Source organism: Orussus abietinus, unplaced genomic scaffold (assembly GCF_000612105.2).
Source record: "Orussus abietinus isolate OABI.00-Male unplaced genomic scaffold, Oabi_2.0 scaffold5, whole genome shotgun sequence".
Taxonomy (NCBI): Eukaryota; Metazoa; Arthropoda; class Insecta; order Hymenoptera; family Orussidae; genus Orussus; species Orussus abietinus.
This window is the reverse complement of record NW_019394929.1, coordinates 591,093-609,034: the sequence shown is the minus strand read 5'-3', so window position 1 is coordinate 609,034 and position 17,942 is coordinate 591,093. Positions and strand designations below refer to the sequence as shown.

The 17,942-nt window shown below is 50.5% G+C and overlaps 1 protein-coding gene across 3 annotated transcripts in view; it reads right to left on the bottom strand.

Moving 5' to 3' along the window:
- LOC105701232 (protein neuralized) overlaps positions 1–17,942 on the bottom strand; it is a 66,673-nt gene that overhangs the window by 8,767 nt on the left and 39,964 nt on the right. The gene's annotated exons all lie outside the window — the stretch shown is intronic.

The following is a 17,942-nucleotide window of genomic DNA, read 5'->3' as shown; positions in this document are numbered from 1 at the left end:
TTATTGGCTATCGGCCCGTTCGGTAATTAAGTTTCCTTTTTACTCTCCAAGTTGAAACGAAACCCGGCGAATATCGATGCGGTCCGAACGTTAACCGATACCGGATTGAATCGATGCAACGCATCGGGGATTCCGATCGGGCCTTCGGTGATTAATCCTTCATGTTTGTCCTGTTCCTGGGGAGCGCAAATAACACACGGTTTCGATTAAACCGGCGATCAAAACCGGTAACGGAAGCCGCCGATATAGGAGACCCTACCGGAGAGCCGACACCGGAAGTCTCACGATTTCAGATCGACAGGACGCGCCGTACGGGTCGCGGTATCTCGATGCCTCCGATCTACCTATGGATAATTGATATTTCATTAAACGATTTTCTTTCCTCCCCCCAGGAGACGCGTTTCCGTCGAGCCCGCGACCGAAGAGAGGAAAGGGCTACGAGAAAAAGATTGGATCGACGTCGACCGAACCGCGGATCCTTCAAATTTCTTCCTCTATATTAACTTTAACATTTAACATCAGACATCGAAAACCCAAGGAACGGTTTTTAACGCGTGGCGACGAGCAATATCCGTCCTGTTGCACGTTTTGCACATGTTGGACCCCTCAGTCTTTTCTGTTTTTTTTTTTTTTTCTGGAGATAGTGCAAGACCGAGATCGATTTTTTGCTTATCACCGATTGCGCGCGACTTTCGAGATTTATCGACCGATCGGATCGCGAGCTTGGATCGGCGCCTTGTCGGATCGAAAGACGGACCCTCACTGCGCGTTCCGATACACGCGAGGCGAGGCCCGGATCGTTGGATACGTACCGACACCGGAAACCGCACGTCCCGGCGCCGGAAGTCCGCAGTCGCTCCACATATAAGGCTGCCGGTCGCGGCGCTTCGATGTGGCAGCCGAGTCGCAAAAGACGCCCCGAAACCGCGGGAACAATGGCCCCTTTTTTTTAAAAAAAAAACGAGAAGCGAAACTCGCTTCCGACTCCCTGAGCTCCTCCGCCGGTCGTTTCGAGGTTAAGTTACAAGCGAAAGCGTCCCCTAATTTTTTGTTTCCCGATTTTTTTCTTTTCCTCCCATCTTTGCCGGCCGATCAATCGATATCGTAAGATTGAAAAAATATACCCGTTACATTAGAACATTAAATGGATTTAAAGATACATGATTTAGAAACCCCTACATTTCCTCCCATTTTCTCCGCTCGATCCACGCGGTGAAAAATCGATGGAACTTCAAAGACACTTTTTACACAGCTGATTGAAATCTCACGTGAAAAAGCGTGAAATGAGAAGATTAGGAATTAGGCAAATGTATAAATATACGTGACATTGCGCATTCACCGAACTAGTGCATTTTTAATTTAATTCAATGTCATATTACGATTGTCATTAGGATGGATGACGAATGTGATGTCACAGAGATAGTTTCATTTTACTGCCATTTACTTGGGCGCCGAACTATTGATACTTTGTGCCAATGTAAATTTACATGGGCGTTTTTATCTAGGTGGACAGGGCAAATCGACATTCCCCTTCGAAGGAAACTAAAAGAGGAAAAGGGAGAAATCCACCGGTCGATTCTCACGCTCTCGTTAAGCGGCGCGTTAGGAACCAGTTTAACGGCGCGAACCTATCGACGCGATTAGAATTTTCCCAGTAACTCGGGGAACGAGTGGGCGGCGGTTAAGTTTTTCCTTTTCCGACTTTTTCCTGCTTGCTGTCTCCATTTTATCTCGGCGAGCGGAGCCGGGTTTCGCGAGCCTCTCGAAGGAGCCGACGAGGCGATAAAAAGGAGAGACAAGGAGGCGGACTCCGGAGGTGAAGAAGAGTCGTTTGGGTTGTGACCCTGACACGCATGACAGCCCTTGAGGCCTCCTCATTATCCGACAACAATTTCCGACCGATAACACGTTTCGCGAGCACCTAACAGGAGTTTCTTCCTCCCCACGGCCTATAAACATAAGCCAAGAAATAAATTAATAATTAAGAAATATCGTAAAAATCATTCCCAAGGCCTCGAAAGAATCGGAATTTCCCTCAAATTTATCTAGGTTTTTCTTTCGAAGCATAGATCGGTCTCCTTCTCGCCGAGATTTGCATGCAAGTGGAGAGTGCGTTTTTTGAAGAAAAAAAAAAAAAAATAAGTTACAGCGAGTCTCGATACGCGGACACTCGACCGAACGCATTCCGCGCGGTCCACGGTCGGCCGAGTTCTCGGTGTCGATTACGCCGATCGATCTATCGATCGGGCCGCGATCTTACCCTGCAGCTCGGCCGTCATCGGACCTCCTCCATAGCGGACTCGTTGTCTAGGCCGATCTCTATTGCGCAAGCCGTCTTACGCGACAACTATTCGCGCACGGCGCCATCACGGCAAAAGCCGCGCGCGGCAAGAAGAGGATTGCGGCACGGAGGTAAGAAGGACATATCTACGTGCGTCTGGCTCTCCCTGCGGCACAAGAAGAACCACGGACCCGAGTAAATCCCAAGAATCGAGATTAACCAGCATCTATGGTACCCTTAAACCCATTGAACCCCGAAAAATAGCGAATTTCCTGAGGAATCTCTACGATACATCTACACCGAGAAAAGAAAAAATGACAATTAATGAATAATTATCCCAAAACGTGAGAATTGATCGGGGATTTAAATTAATACCTGTACCCCCCAGGACTACCTACACTACGCTACTAAAAGTATGAGTATGAACATTTGAAAGGGAAATCTTAGTGGTTAATTTACCCCATCTGGTATGGAGTAACGTCGCTAGTCGTCGATCTAATGAGATGCAACGAGATGCCGCAAAGTGGAGGCGCTCGAGCCGACTCGAGAATTTGTCTCAGAAAATTACCGGGCAATGTCTTATCACGCCAACGATGTCCGGTGGGCCGATTAAACAAATAGAGGGATGTAGGTCCGGCGTGTCCCGTGTGTAAATCGATCCGGCGAGGATCCACGCAGTAATTGATTGATAATTTCTAAAGGCGCGTGTACCTGCGTCAGGGGAGGACTAATTACGAGCAAAGTACCCGAACCAACAGGTTACTCTATTTATGAGATTGCGGGAATTCTCTCGAGCGGAGTGGCCGGACTCGACATTGCCGATCGCGGATCAAGAGAGAAGGAGGGGGCATCTAACGGCGACGTTAGTTGGGGGTCGTTAGAGGGGGTCGTTATAAGGGATCGTTATGAGGGGTCATTAGAGGGGATCGATCGCGCGAATTAGCCCAAGTCGGGTAAAATATGCATCGCGGGAAGGGAGGAGGAATCGGGTCTGCCAAAGTGGCGATACGACTTTGCCATCCTCCGTTCCTCTCCGAGTCACGGTTGGCAAAACCGCGACTTGCAGCCGGCAAGAACGACTCCACCGAGTGCAACGGTACGTCACGAGATTCCCACGGGTTTGTTGTCGGGAGCACCAGAGGTGGAGGCAGGGGGATTCCGGTAAACAAATTTCATCGAGGTCGGCCATTCGAGGCGGGGACTGCTCGTCTACTTTCCATGAACGCAACATAGATTAATATAAATATTAATATAATTTATCAACATTTACACACCATCGATTGGATTAATTTAAATATCATACGTATCAATGCATGAATTTAAATATCTGGCTCAAATGTACGACATCGCTGTGTAGCGTCTCATATCGGATATATCGTAGGATATGATATCGAGATTGTTGAAACATCTTGCAACGTGATATAATATTTATATGCGATCGGTGTAATGATCACGGGCCGATGGAAACCAAGAGGGTCATACGTTGAAATTATTTCCGATGGGAGATAAAAAAGGAAACCCCCCTTTTTTTCCGGCAAGCTGGCCGTATCGTCATTTCATTATCCAATCGCTTTCCCTCAGTCTCATTTTCAAGGGGATTTTAGGCTGGCGCAAAAAGAGAGAAAAAAAAAAGAGAGACAAAGACCAGCCTCGCACGTTTCGTAACGACCGGGTTTCTTTGGAGCGCTCGTTTCAGGGTAAATAGAAATGCCTCCTCGCGATACGGTTGGAAATCTCGAACGGTGAAAAAAGAAACGGATTAAGGGGGGGAAAAAACAATCTAATGATGATATCGCGTACGCTGGCTGTATCATTTGCCGACTCGGTGACGAGGAGGCCCCGGAGAGGTGGGTACCTCAATTTCGATGATAAACGCCGAGCCGGAATGCCTCGATCAATCGAAAGTATCGAGAACGAGCCGCTGATCGATCTCGTCGATTGCCGGAGGATCGATCGTTGCGAATCTGCTCTCTCCTATAAAACGAGGCAACCGAGCGTTTGTTCCTCTTAAGAAGACCCCATAAAAATGCTTAATTAATTATTAACCCGCAATTGTCTAAATTTAATAATTTAATACTGATTATCTTTGCGACAAGGAGTTGCCAGGGAGAGAAAAACGGGATAATCTCCCTCCCCTTAAAAAGTCCCCTAAGGAATCCTCACAAAAGAGCCATTATTTATTAATTATTAATTCCCAATCTTTTGGTTAATTTTCCCTGTTTAATTTTTCTTTCCTTCGCAACGAGGAGTTGCTAGGATGAGAAGATCATTCCTCGGAAAGGATCGCACGAAACGACGAGGTGCCTCCGCAACGCTCGATCGCAAACGGAGCGCTTTTTGCGGGAGCAATTATCGCCCCCGAGCACGAGAGCATGAAATCCCGGAGTAGCGAAGAGCACGGACGTCGACGGCCTTTCGACCAGAGGAAGAGGAAGGAGGTACCTCCGGATAGGAGGCTGCGAAAGGTCGGGATCATTTTTTCCACTCCCCTGTGACCCGCCAAGAAAGCCGCCAAACTCCAAGGCGAGTCGAATCGCAATTAACTCCATGCCGAAAAGGACATTGCCCTAATCTCGGAGTATCTAATAAGAAATTTATCACTCGTCCAAACGATGAGCGACGAGACCCCTCAATTTGTGAGAAATCTCTTTATTCCACCCTGGGCGGCGACGAGTTGCGCCGTTGCGTTACATCGCGTTACATTGCATTATGTTGCATTATGTGGCATTACGTTCCATCGCGCTAACTGCTTCGTGGGAAGCAAGCGACACGGTTAACACGGAAGTAATCCAGCGAGTTGATTTACACGGTGGCCGTCCTGGACGAGTCTCGAGGACGACTTATGGGGAGCTCTTGGGGCTTCCGTTAGGGTCGTCCTCGAGGGCACTCGTAATTTCGAGTCGGTTTCGGGGTAGAGGCGGTCCTCGTGGGAATGTTTACACCCCGAGAGTCCGCGTAGCCTATAAAAGACCGTGTTAGAAATAATTAAAACGCCGCTTTCCCTTTTTTTAAGGCTAGGTGGGAGTCCCGGGACGGGGGTCACCTCGCGGCGCCTTTTGTACCGCGGTGCACCGGGTACACGGGGTACACCGGGAAGGAGGGACCGCAATAGCCCTCTTGGAGGTCTGGTTGAAGGTTGACGTGGCTCCGGAGATCTGTCTTGAAATAATTCAGATGCCCCCTGATAACGAGAAGCAACAGGCCTCGGGTGAGTGCGCCATGAAATGCCACGAGGAGGCCCTCGCCTCTCGAAGGGAAAGGGACGTCGTTACAAGACCGCTCTTTGTGGTGCCATTAGGTTATACGCTGCCAGAGGGAACGAAATGTCATTGTCTCGGGATTAGCCGTGAAGTTTTCATTGATTTCCGAGCGTATAGCCCCTGGGGTATCTGAGTACCCTACCGGAGTGCATGATTAGAGTGCGGCATCAGAGCGCCAGTACTCGAGTGCAGGATTCGAGTCCAGGACTCGAACCCATCATATCCAGCTCCAGGAACCCGAGATGGACACCCGAGTACAGTTACATCGCGGAAGTCGCGGTAATTTTCCGAGTTCGGGGGGTTATTTCTAGGAGGAGCCTCGTTCCCACGGCCGCCGCCGTGATCTTTGCTGCGCTACATAGTCCCGGCCTAGGAGAGGCCCCTCTCTCTCGGTCCTCTTTCTCGCTCCGCGATTACCACTCCATTTCCCTCCTCCGGGTCCTCCCTCTCTCTCGCGCCCCCACTCGGGCCCTCGTCGCCTCTCGCTCGCTCCCGCGGGAGAGTCGGGACCTCTGCGCGGGTGTTATGCAACGCGTGCACTCCGCGCCCTGGCGTCTTCTGGCAGGATCTCGTTCAGCGACAGGGATTGCCAATAATTCGGGTAGTAATTCGATCAAAAATACAAAATCTGGAAGCCATACGGATTAACGATAATTCTCACTCAGCGCGCCCACTACACTAAAAGCCCATCCACTGCTGTTCAAATATGTTTCTCGTTCAATGAGAATTTTTTTTTCAGGGCATGAGGTGCATCGCTGGGAATAAATTTAGAGGGTGCACGATATCAGGTACCGTAGAAGCCCTCACGGATATGGTATAGTCAAGTCCAGGTGATAGTTGGGTCGGGTCGTGTACACGTACATATATGTATTAGCCTCGATGCACGTTACACCTCGGGTCGTCATTGTTGAGAACGTGAACCTAGTCATAATAGAAGTCGTGTTGCGCAGGTCGGGTTCCTCGAATAAGTACAAGGACGAGCTTCCCGTGATAACCACGGGGCATAAATTCTGCGTTAATTACAGCGTTAATTACGTGTCGTAGAGTACTATGGGACTTCTTTTATTTTCGCCGTATTTTTTCCCGTGAATTCACGTGAAATTGAATTATTGCTCATCGGCCGGAGATAAGGACAAGGCGTATGAGTAAGCGCGAGATAAGGTGGTTGCCGAGATATCGACACGTGTTATCCGCACATCCGCCACCCGAGACAAGGCCAAGGGAGGTGAAAACGAGCATTGTCGAGTAATGACTAAGAACTTAAAATTGTCGGGACTCAGGGGGAAAGGACTGATGAGGATGCCATTTTCCCCGGAGCCGTCGAATTACGTAGTCCTGTCGGTCCTGCAAACGCGTCACTCGGGAGGATATTAATAGTCCTCTCGGCCCTGCTCGCTGATCCAGGGGATATTTTAAATCCCCCTCATAACCGACCCCCGCTGCGTTTCTCTATTCTCGTCCTCGGCTTCCTCGGGGTTGGTAAAGACCGGGCTTTGGGCTCTAACCGTATTTCTACAAAAATTGAACCGCATCTCGCTCCGCAAATATTTCCAATTCAGTCAGTAATCTCCCTTTCTCCGATATTCCCTCCTCCCTTTTAAGCGAAATTCCCTGCGCCGACGTTATAAATTCACGTATTGAAAAAGAAAAATTTTAATACAAACCGAAACTTGAAACGCAGTACACGCGAGATCGCACGTTACGAAATGGACCTCCACCCAGAAAGTGAAACGCTTTATTTCTTTTTCCCCCTTGCCGTTAATTATTATTTCTACGATCTATATTCATCGAGGCGATCGAACGTTTTTGTTCGTTGTCTTGGCGAGTTGTCTTAAATTTTTATACCGAGTCAACCCCTGCTCTCGAAGGACTCCGTGAAAGGTCCCCGAGCGACAAGTGCATATTCCCAGTGCGGTGCTTTTTCCGCGGCAACTTAGCCCACGCAAGCACGAACAATCGGATTAACGAAGGGTCGACGGGGATTTTAATCCCCGGTAGGCCAAGCTTCGCGGGGGGGATCGTCTCCACTGGGAAATGCATCTGTCGGTTCGCACGTTAGGAGAGCCGCCCCCGCCTGCGGGGGTGGACCGACAACGAGGGACCAGCTCCCTGAACATGGGGTAATACCGCTGCGACAGTTTCGACATGTTTATGGGGTGCCTTTGAGGCGACCAGGGCTCGACACCGATCGCAGATCGGATCAATAGCTTATTCCGTCGAATTAATCGCCATATTCGTGGGGCGCCATTGCGGTGGTATAAACACCCCCGGGGGTCGATTTAACCCTTTTACTTCGAGTTTAAAAATCGCAATAATTTAGGATCACATTTAGAGATATTTAGAGATATTTAGAAATATTAATAAACATCGTTCTAAGATAGGAGAAGCGTTAGGATTGGCGATAAGGGACGATAAGACGTCGCCGACGTAAGCCACGTAGATGCGTATCGATTTTCCGAATTTTATATCGCAGAGATAAGCACTTCTCGCTGAGAGAAGGCCCGATTAAAGGTGTCCCTCGATCCAAAGTACCGGCAAGGGAAACGCCTAACTTTCAAAGGAAGCTGCAATCAAGTCGCTCCAATTGTCGGCTGTTAAGCAGGAGAAGATGTTAATCTTCGAGAGGCGCTACGGAGGGTGGTTAAAACTCGATCGTTTGAGGGACCGCAATTACGGTGTGCGTCACCGTAATAACGCGACCGGAATTGCGGTATACCTCGTAACGACTCCATTATGGGACTGGCAGTTATCACGGCCATTATCAGCGCGAAGGAGGTATATATTTGCGTTATAATAAATCACGGCGAGAAGTACACCGATTCCCTTTGGCACGGATTCTCGTTTCTTCCCTTTCTGCCATTATATTTGGATAATTACTCGGCAATTAAATTCAATAAACCGCGCGATCGATCGATTTTCGATCAAAGTGCAGCGCCCTAGAGACAGTTAACTCGGAGCCAATATGGCGGCGCGCTAATGGAATTCCATTTCCGGGTGGAGTGCGTGTCCCGCACGCGAAAAACGTACTTTCGTGGAGCTCCTTCGTGACCATTGACATGGAAATCGGACAAATCGTTCCGTCGAGGGGGCTGGGCAGCAATCCTGAGCCGCCCGGAGGCGAAGGAACGGAAGCGAGAATTTTTCGAGGTTATGGCTGATGGGTTTATGGGCGACGAGGGGCGGCGTCCTTAAGGAACTCCGAACTGCCCACTTCAACGAATTGTATACAAAGAAAGAGACATCTGCACTCGTTACCGAGAAATAGGACTTCATCAAATATATATATATATGACGACAGGAGAGCGCCCTTTGGAAGAAATGCTCGCTAGGTTAGCGAATAAAATTGTAGCGATGTAATTATACGTTCATTGTACGTGTATGTATATATATTTTGTTTATACACTCTCGTTATTAAAATTCGAGTACTCACCGACAACGTTTCCAGACAATCTGAGTCGAGCAACCCTCGTGGCCCTGCCGACCGTGAGCGGCCTTCTTGGTCGTTGGCACGAGAGCGACATCCCGAGAGTGACGCCAGCACACGTCTCGAATACTTTATAAGCGGTAATTGGGCGTCTTAGAGAGGAAAGAGAGAGGAGTGGCCAGTGACAAAGAGGCCCCGCGATATGCCTCGGCCCGGCGAAACGCGTTGCGCAACGGCCTCGCGCACTCTGCGGGAGGAGACGAAGAGACGCCGCCGAGCCGTTCACTTCCGGCGACCCCCGGAGGGGTCGACGCCGAGAAATCCGAGAAGAAGCTTCCAACCCGCGCCCAGTTACGCGTGCTTCTCGATAAGAATCGAAAAAAACCGCATAAAGCCCTCCGAAACCGCGAAATCGAGGCCTTCCTCTCCCAGAATTACCAAAACTCGACGAGGGTGGTTTCGGCGAGTGAATCCAAGATGGCGGCGGTACCGGAAGCGCGCGCCATGGCGGGGACGCGCACTCGAGAGTCAAATTTCGAGGCGCGAAAATTGAGGGATATTATAACGGACTGTGGGGGCAAGAAAAAAAGAAAACAAAAATGATTTCCAGATTATGAACGTAGAAGGGGACGCGGATGGTTCCGACGGGGATGGAGAAAAGCCGACTTGAGACGCGCCCGAGGTTGCGCGGCGTCCTCCCAGGTGGCGCCAGACGCGCCGGAAAGGCGGAGCGGAACCGGAAGCGCACACGGGGACGCGGAACGGAGTCGGCTCGGCGGTTAGACCGGAGGAACGGAATCGCGCGGAGTCTTTCGCGGAGTCTCTCGGACGGCGCGGGATTCTCTCACGGACATCCGAGGAAAAGGCGGGCAGCGTGAGCCACGCCACTATAACGACTGGCGTTGCAGAACCAAACTCCCCAGCTGCTGGTCGGGGCCCCGGCCCCGACACGGGTGCGTCCCTGTGTGCGACGGCGGCGCGTCGGTGTGCGCGCCGGCACGATATCCTGCGTGTCGTAGAGGCGCTAGTCCCTTTTCCGATAGCGCTGCCGAGCGGGCCGCCAATCGCGCGCCGCGTCTTCCGTTAGAGCCGGGGCCCTCGCCGAATTTCGTTAGCGGCCTCGAACGCGGCGATCGGACTTCCCGGATTCCTTTGTCAGTTCTTTGTCCGTCAACAGGAATCCCGGGGTTCCGGGAACCCGGCTTTACCAGGTAACGCTCGGATTTTCCAATTTCTTTGTCCGCCTACGAAAATCGGAGACGGGTACGAGAAATTCGGATTCTCCGAAATTACCCCCTCCCCCCCGGCCCCCTTCTATGACGTCACGCGTAGGGTGCGATAAATAAAATGCGAGTGAAAAAAAAAAAGAAGAAGAAAGAAAAATATAGAAAAATGGAAACGTCATTTTTAATGGGTATCGAACTCGAGTATTTGTACAAGATGTTAAATATTGGTATCCTCTGGGAAGAGAGTCGATGACTCGCGTTTCCCTCGTCCAGGTTAGAATGGACGTGTTTTTCCTTTCAAGGATTTTATGTAATCGCGAATGTTCTCCAGATCGGGTTTTTCAAGCGTGACTGGGGATCGTTCGGAGATTCGAGGAGTGATAATTGAAGGGTCCCATCTCCGGTCGGGCTGATAACGGGAATCCGGGAATCTGAATTTCCCGGAGCGAGGTGGCCTATCGCGCAGCGGACTCCGCGCAGGCGGGCGAATCGAAAGTCCGATTCCGCGAACGGGAGAGCGCACTACCGCGAATCGGCCGCGAACACGAGTGTTGAGATCGCCCCAAGGCCACCAAGCTATCCCAGGGCACCGGGTCCCCCCAGGGACCCGCGGCTCCCGACTAGGAAGAATCCCCCCCCCCCCCGACCGCCGGGGTACGGATTGCCGACGCAACTTCGGGCCGATGGACCCGCGGCCAGATTCGAGTCGTCTAATCGTACACTCGGTGCGACAGAGCTCGTACGATTTATCCATCGCTATCCTCGTTAAAAATGGAGCCGAAAAGTCCGGTACATGTTTTTTCCTCCATCGCGTACTTTCCCTTGTAATAATTAATTCAGGATTAACAAACCAGCCGCGTCGCGCTCGGTGCGACACCCCCCGACTCGCGCTGCATCGATCGACGCTCCTAGGGTGTTACTCGTCAATTAATGATTACAATCATCGGGAGGCAACTTGCGCACCTTTGGAAAAATATTAAAGGAGTCGAGAAGACTCCTTTGTACGGTAGTACCTGGTAGGGAGACGTTCGTACGCGCCAGTGCCCCCTTAGGCTTCTTCGCAACCCCTCGAGAAAGCATCGCCTCGGAGCGGCCTTTATCGAACAGGCGCGACTTGTGCCCTTCCGACTCTGGACTTCTCGTCTCCAGGCTGGGGTTCGTTTAGGGCGACAGTAGTACCAACTTGGACCACTCGGCAGCAGTCTCGGTCGAGCAGCTGCCGCGAGCCGAAGCAAGGGGATGCAACCGCGCAACGGTTGTGTACCACCTGGCCCCGGCGAGCCTTTGCACCGGGCCCAGTGGCGTACCACTGTCCCGGGGAATCGCCAACAAAGGGTCTTCCCGAAATTCCGCCACCCTCCGAGCCCTGCCCCCGGATGCGCCGCCAATGCCCGCCACGGCGGAGTCCACCCCGCGAGGTCGTACATGAACTTGAAATGCCGATAATACGCGTAATCCCGAAATAATTCCTACGATTGATTTCCGACTCACTTCCGCAAGATCTACTTATCTAAACACATGAGATCAGGAAATTCGAAGCGAAACATAGCCCATGAAATCGTGAAATATGAAATCGCGTCGATTACAAAAAAAAAAGGAAAAGAAAAGAAAATTGAAAGATCGATTTCGTGCCGATTAAATGCAACAGGTGGAATTATTTGTTTTGGACCTCCTTATCTCGAGCGATGCCACGAGGTACAATGAAAGTCGTCACGATGTGCGCTTGATAATTGAATTCGAATATATTTGAAAGCCCCGACGCGACAGCGCGTTAAATTACACGAAATTGCCTTAGGAACGCACTTACGCAACGGCGTCAGAAATGGAACCAAGGCTTCTCTCGTTCCCCAGACTTCATTTGCCGTTTCTTATTTCCCGAAGAGCCCATTTAACGTCGCTCTTTGGGAAGGACGTTCAGTTAACAGCGGCGTGATTAACCGTGGAATTATTTCTTTTGATTGGCAGGTCGTAAGGTACAATCGGCCGATATAGTCGGACTCCTGGAACGACCCCTTGAAATGGAAACTGGCCGTGTGAAAATCGTTAAGCCTTATCATCGGAATGGGCTGGATCAGTCGTCGAGTCGAAATGGTTTACGTCTTAGTCGTCGTGAATGTCGATGACCTAACGCAGCCCCACGTGCACTTACAAGGAAACATTCCCATGTGTCCGCCCTCGATCTTATTGATTTTCATATATGTTGAAGAACACAAAAATCTNCTCTCAGATTTTTGTGTTCTTCAACATATATGAAAATCAATAAGATCGGGGGCGGACACTTGGGAATGTTTCCTTGTTAGTCGAGACCTAGGACACGTCATCCACGAGGCTGAGCTGGTACTTCATGACTGGTACCCATGACTCAAAAAAGGGCGGGGGGCGTAATTTTATTTAGAAAAATGTTTACAGAGGGGCCAAATAAAAAGTCAAGAGGGAGAGAATAAAATGTCGATCGACAAGACGCGGGGCAGCGGCTCGATGTTGAATTAAGGACACATCTGCTTGCACTTCCAGGAGCAGAGGGAAGGAGGCGAAGGGGGCGAGGACAGAGCAGAAGGCTGCACTTCTTTGGCCATAATGGCATGTGAAATTGTCCGGCTTCGAGGTGCAACGTGTACGAGGAGATAAGGGGGGATGGAGGTACGAAGGGAAAAAAAAAGAGAATTGCAATTAATTAAAATTAATTAGAATTCATTTGAACCAGGCTGAGCTGCACTCGTGCTGGAGACGATACGTGGGAACGAGTTTAGCACGTCCTTTAATCCGGACAACTGGAAAACTCCGACTGCGGTAAATACTTTTAATGTCGCTGCATCGATTCGTAGGATGCCGATGTCTCGCAGCGAGAAGCCATTACGGTTTAAGCTTAAGACATTAAGGCGGACCAGTTGGCCATCCCTACGGATGGATGCGCGTTTCCTTAACGTAATGGTCGGCAATATGCAATCCTTTGCAACCGGCCCATTCTTGCGTTTTACAGCCTATCATTGTGTGCCGGGCATAAAACGCACCGCGTAAACGGAGTTTGAGCATGATTCCGCGTCGCGACTCTGAATTAGCTCTCGGCTAGGCGGCCATTTTTTTTTCCTTTTCTCTTTCTTTTTTCTAACTACCGTGGAAGTGAATAGAAACCTGAAAAAAGAGTATGATTCCCCGATCGGATGGAAACTGCCTATCGTCCCGGGGGATTTGCAACGAAGCATCTAACTCTCCCGTGCATACTGAAATTGTCCAATAAGTGCATTGCCCATAACTGCGGGATAAATTGCAGGAGAGAAAATGGATGGCTCGGTCGCGAAAGGAGGAGGAGGTGTCCTTCGTCCGAGCTCCGACGGCGAGAATCGCGAGGAATTGGGTGATCAATACTCGCAGCCGAAATTTCCCAGGGTAACGGGGAAACTGGCAAAGCCTCGCCTCTCCGTTCCACCGATGCGTTTCCCCGGGGCTAATATGATATTCCGAATAAATTACGCGTGCGATCGATCCGGCCGTCCTTTCAGCCCCCACGATCGCGACATTAGGCTCGGTCGTTCGATCACCCGAGGTCGCGTATCGCGATGGGGTTGTCATTGTCAAAGAATTGCGAGAAAATTGCATAATCCCCACTGGCAGCCCGAAATATCCCGTACGACATACGGGATAAATTATGCATCCAATGGCTCATTTAGAATTTCCAAGCCCCCTCGATCTGGAGTATTCACAAAATCGACTCTGTCGTTCGGCGAAAAATCTCGCGAGTTATCGTTCCCCCCAAAGATGCGAAAAATTCCCACGATCAATACTCGCAGTCGAAATTTCCCAATGAAATTGGGAAAATGCCAAAACCTCGCATTTCCTCCGGTCGATACAATCTTCGGAGTGAATTCAGCATGCGATCGATATTTTCCTATTTTTCTTTCCCCCCCTTCGATCTGGAGGATTCGAAAATTCGGCGAAATTCCAATTATCATTTTAATCCGAGGCTTTTAGCGACAACCCCATCGCGAGTTCGCACCCTTGTATGGGTCGGGGGAATTGAACCCCATCGAGCGGCGTAAGGGCGGTGGCGAGCTCCGCAGTGCGGCCGTTCTATAGAATTTCCATGGATTCCGGCCCGGGCTTGCCCCCCCCCCGCCCATGGGGGTTGACATTGCGATAGAAGCTGTATCGATCCCAGCCGACACCAGACTGGCTGTTGTCAGGGGGTTGATAACGATATGCAGGGTGGGTGCGGTGCACCTGTACCCGGGTGCATATACAGTTTTCGGCCACGCCGGTCCAGGGCCCAAACTCCCCATGGATCGCGATCGCCGAGTGCTCGAAGATGCACCCCGCTACCCTTGCGAGTGCACTTCCGGGGTTGCAGGAGCGGAGGGCCCTCGGCAACTTCCGGTGCTCTCGGTCTATCTCCCGCGAGGCCTCCTCGTCGCTCTAGTTACCGGGGAAGGGACGCGTGTACGAGTGCACTCGCGAGTGGGTGCAAGTGGGCCGAAAGTGTGTCGATACGGGGATGCGTTTTCTCTGCCTTACCGACCGAGCGCCATTTGGCTCTAATTAAAACGCGCTTCCGAGTCCTCTTTTAAGGAGCATTGTCTCGGCGTCCGCTTCCAGGCGGTTCTAATTAGGGACCCCTTGTTTCTCTTATTAATATATATATATTTTTCTTCATCATAATTTTCAACATTTTAATCATTCCAAAAGATTTTCTAAAAATCCTTCAACCGATCCACTAGAACGCTGGTAGATATTTTTTCTTTCTAATTTTCAATGATTCTTCAATCACTTTTCTATTCATTTCCTTTAACCCAGCCAGGACTCTCGAGCAGCCGATACGAGCCGAGGGCAACGAGGTGCAGGGTTCAAACGAAAGTTTGCATGTGAATGCCTAATTAATGCACGGCTAGGAAACTACCCGATCCTGTCCCGATTTCTCGAATTTATTCCCGATGCCCTCCCGGCCGTCGATATACCAGGGCGTGGATTTTCGTCGCCGGCGAAGCGGGAGGGCCGGGATCGCATATTCATCGGGGCCATTTACATGTGAATTCTCACGGGTTTCCATGGGGTTTCGGGAGGATTTTTTTCGGAGCCTTTGGACCGGGGGAGAGGCCGGAAGGAACCGGGGCGAGGAAACACCGGATCCCCTGGCAGGATGCGAGAGGGTCCTGTGGTAGGAAGTTCCCCCCATTCTTTTTTCTCATTTTTTTCCCCTCCTTTTTTCGAAGCCAATAACGCCACCAGGCGCGCCGCCTGCCATGTCGCTCGTGAAACCAAGATTGCACATTTTTCAGGTGCAACCGAAGCTGCACTTGCCGCAAGTGCGATGCTTCGTTCCTAGGGCAAGGCGACCGAAATATAATCGGAGGACAAAGGAAAGGGTATGACCAAGGTGAAACCAAATTTGTTTTTCAGATGCAATTGAAGCTGCACTTGCCGCAAGTGCGATGCTTCGGGTCGGCGAAGTTGCGGCTTGCTTCGGTAATTTTCTCCCCTCGTTCCTAGGGCAAGGCGACCGAAATATAATCGGAGGACAAAGGAAAGGGTACGACCAAGGGACTGTCGGCTTCGGTATAAGATCAACGCGACAAGACCGACGTCCCTTGCCTTCCTCGGACTTATTGCTCTCATTATCCCGGTGAGTGTCCGAGAACTTTCCCAGTTTACGCGGGGTCAATGGTTCACAGTGGTTCTCCTCTCCCCGATAAAAGCCCTCCACGATTCGTGTCGCCCCTCGAGGCAGAAGTTCCATCTCGATCTGCGAAATGCACTGCGAGTGAAAAATAATGAACGAAAAAAACTACGTAAAAATTAATAAAATCACAAACGTCCATTTCAATACACCGTATTCGAGTTCCGCAAGTCCGTGAATGAATCCGACAAAATTTCATAATTTATCCTTTGCAGATAACCACACCACGTATTAATTATTCGCGTGTACTTCTCGCCACTATTCCGCTAGTTTCAATTCAATCTGTGATTATATCTAGGAAAAATTCAGGGAAGAAAAGAAAATTTCTCTGAGCATTTCTGGCACTGCTATACGAAACGGAGATATATCGGAGGATTAAGAAGACGAATCGCGGGTAAATGGGTTAGAAAAAATCGGAGGACACTTCAGGTGAGACTATCAGTCCGCGGTTATCGGTCGGCTCGGCTAAACCACCCCTTCGTTCACCGCTGCGCGTTAATCACTGAGGTCTAGGTAAATGCGATTACCTTGCAGCCGATATGACCCCGAGGTGCATGGGCGAGTTCTTCCCGGGAAAGTCTCCTTTTTCTTCTTACCAATGGACCGTGGCAATTTCATCGGGGCTGAATAATCCCGGGATTACAAAGGGAAGTCTCGAGCTCGAGCGAGCACCATCGGGAGGACGTAAAATTCGCGAAAATCAGGAAATTTCTCGTACATTACCGGAGTAATCTCGATGATACGAGAGATCCACCCGAGAAAGGAGAATCCTGAACTTTTCGCGATAACCCGAAAAGGGTGTGTTATCCAGGGTAGTAAAGCGGAGCACATCAGCCCGGAAATCTGGGACACGACTTAATCCCCGGGATGCATCGACCGGGGTCGTCGTTTGCTGGAATCCGCGGAGGATTTCGTCGTTTACACCGTGATTACATCGGCCGACTCCCGGGGGTGTTCGGGTCGACTTCGGGAAGGTAGTTAACTGCTAACTGGAGAAACTTCCCCGGGTCCCTGGGGGATAAATCCACCGTCAGAAACGCCCTGACGAGATATTCAAGTCCCCCAAGAAGACTCACCGTCCGCGCAGCAATCATCCCCCCAAACTCTCGTTAAATCTTCGCCAAACTCGCTAAAAATTCTCCCCCCACTTCTGGGCGCATCATGCCCCTAAGTAATGAATAAATCCTCCCAAAGGGTACCAACATATCGATAATTCCTCCCAGGGGGCGGAATAATCGTCCGAGAGCCACTGATCGCGCAGTCACGTCGACATGTCGCATTGACCCTTGACTCATCTCGCAATTAAATCATCTCCTCGAGCCATTAATTCGTCCACTTGCTCAATGAGCCGGACAGCGGCGCCGTGGCGGAAATTGTGCGTAGGTCGCGGGTCTTTACATGAAAGGTGGGCGAAAGGGACGGGCTTAATCGGCGCGAATAAAAAAAAAATAAAAAAAATCCATAGTCGCGGAGGAAGGGAAAGAAGTGATACATGCCCCGAGCAAGGGAGATGGGAACGGATAGAGGTGAATAAAAAGAGAAAAAAAAAGAATAAGTCGGAAGTCAAAGGCCGAGGCGGGCGTTCCTCTTAGATGTATTCCCCCCCGTGCCTCTTTAATATTCAATCACTCCTGGGAAAGGAGGGGTCGACTCGTAGGTACTCTTAGCTACCTCGAAACGATATTCTTTACGACCGGGCATTTTTAGCGGGCCTCTTTACGAGCCATCCGAGGGCCTGGATGCACTCGCAATCGAGTCAAATTGAGAGATTAATGGGATTGTTTGGCCGGGCCCTATCTCGGGGCGGCCGCCGTGATATCGCGTTTATTACGCTCGGATTACACCCTTAGGGGTGGTATTATGGGGAAATTGCGCGATGCCGGCCGACGATCGCGCCGGCAAAATCGAGTCTAGGTACCCTCGGTGCAGGAGATACCTCCTGGACGTCACAAAAAGGCCCCCCGATTGGCTCCGATGGACCGAGGAAAATGTCCCATAACTGGCCCCGAGCATCCTGGACTCTACGCCGAGGACTCGATCCAACGACATGTTTATTTTACCGCTTAATTATATGCTTCACCGT